This window comes from Thermobia domestica, chromosome 12, assembly GCF_964235325.1.
Source record: "Thermobia domestica chromosome 12, izTheDome1.hap1.1, whole genome shotgun sequence".
Classification (NCBI taxonomy): Eukaryota; Metazoa; Arthropoda; class Insecta; order Zygentoma; family Lepismatidae; genus Thermobia; species Thermobia domestica.
This window is the reverse complement of record NC_137465.1, coordinates 58,769,718-58,771,913: the sequence shown is the minus strand read 5'-3', so window position 1 is coordinate 58,771,913 and position 2,196 is coordinate 58,769,718.

Sequence of the window (2,196 nt, the reverse complement as noted above, 5' to 3'; positions counted from 1 at the left end):
ATATTTTCATTAACTGTTAATCATCCAACGATGCGTTCAAACGTAGAATATTCACTAATAGTCATTACATTGGCCAACAACTTAAATTAATTTGTTTACAATTAACTAAATTATTTTTAAAAAAAACACCAAATTTGTTATATTTAATTTGAACATGTGGTTTGGTCCAGTCATTTGAATCAATCATTTTTTTAATTTAAAAGTTGGTTTACATCGTTCAAAGGTGTCTGCTTACTGTGTCAAAAGCTTTTCAGTAGACCTTACATTGAATGCTGTAAATATCTTATATCTTATACACTAACATGAGAGGCGGACATAGGGAGTATTGTGAAATTATATACTCAGAAAAAATGTATGTGGCGTACTTAAAAACGTAGGTTACATGTGTAAATCATGTAGTTTTAGGACTTAACGTACAGCAAATGTATTTTATAACTGAAAAAAGTACATTTTATACATACTTTCCGCATACATGTTTCGAATAAATGTACTTTCTGTACGAACGAAAGAACTGTATATAGGTGGTCAGGATCTCACATACAGATATACGCATGTAACATACAACTGGCGTATGTAACATACATATACGTATGTGATATATGGAAGACTGTTAGATGTCATACATCCTGCAACGGCATGATGTAACATCTAAGCGGGGAAAGTCTGTAGCATATGGATAACGTATACTCCGTGCAGGTTTCTGTAGTAAGCATAATGATTCCGTATAATTGTACAATAAAAATACCGCTGTCCGGATAACGGACTTTCCTCAGTGTATTAATTAATAAGAATTTGCGTCCGAGAATATTAAAAGTTCGAAAAATTATATATATATATATATATATATATATATATATATATATATATATATATATATATATATATATATATATATATATATATATATATTACAATAATGAGGAATATCACAGTCAAATCAATAAGTGTTAGTAAACAATACAAATGTTTAAAAGGTGGATGAAAAACAGAGCCGTAGCTGGAGATTTCGGCGCCAGGGGCGAAGTAGAATTCGGCGCCCCTACACTCACCTATCAAACTTCCTTCCTTTATTTATTTATTTATTTATTTATTTATTTATTTATTTACAAATAAGAGAAACAGCTGTTCTTGTTATGCTACGTTGAATTGTTATGCTACGTTGTGCTGCCTGTACAGACTATTGCAACAACCGAAAGTGATCATTCTCTATTCTTTTACAAATAAAAGCTGTTTTCAAGAGGTTTATTTTGGACTTTTTGTTAAACTTACAAAACTGCCTTTGCTGTACACAAATCCACTTTGTGAAAAGTTATAAAAATTTACAACTTTTTACATTTCATACTATATATAAGAAATGAAATTTTGATACGTTAGAAACTATGTGATTTAAAAAATGTTCGAAATGGGTAACAGCATCAACTTCCAGTAATAATTGTAAACTTTTGTAATTTTATTCTATTCTGTATGTGACCACATAAAGAAGATTTTAATTTTGACCGTTTTACGGTAAAAAATATTTTGTGAAATGTAACGGAAACTCTGAAGAGACCTTCTTTGCGAATTTCTTAATATTGATCGATGGAGGTAAATAATATGTTTAATGTTCGTACTTGAAATCCAAAATGTAGTTTAGCTACTACATACACTATGTGGTCAAAAGTGTCCGGACACCCAAAAAACATAGGTTTTTCATATTAGGTACATTGTGCTGTCACCTACTGCCAGGTACTCATTATCAGCGACCTCAGTAGTCATTAGACATCGTGAGAAAGGAGAATGGAGCGCTCCGCGGAACTCACGGACTTCGAACGTGGTCAGGTGATTGGGTGTCACTTGTGTCAGAAGTCTGTACGCGAGATTTCCACACTCCTAAACATCCCTAGGTCAACTATGTCTGATGTGATAGTGAAGTAGAAACGTGAAGGGACACGTACAGGCCAACCTCGTCTGTTGACTGACAGAGACCGTCGACTGTTGAAGAGAGTCGTAAAGTGTAATAGACAGACATCTATCCAGACCATCACACAGGAATTCCAAACTGCATCAGGATCCACTCCAAGTACTATGACAGTTAGGCGTGAGGTGAGAAAACTTGGATTTCATGGTCGAGGGGCTGCTCATAAGTCACACATTACGCAGGTAAACAACTCGCTTGGTGTAAGGAGCGTAAACATTGGACGATTGAACAGTGGGAAA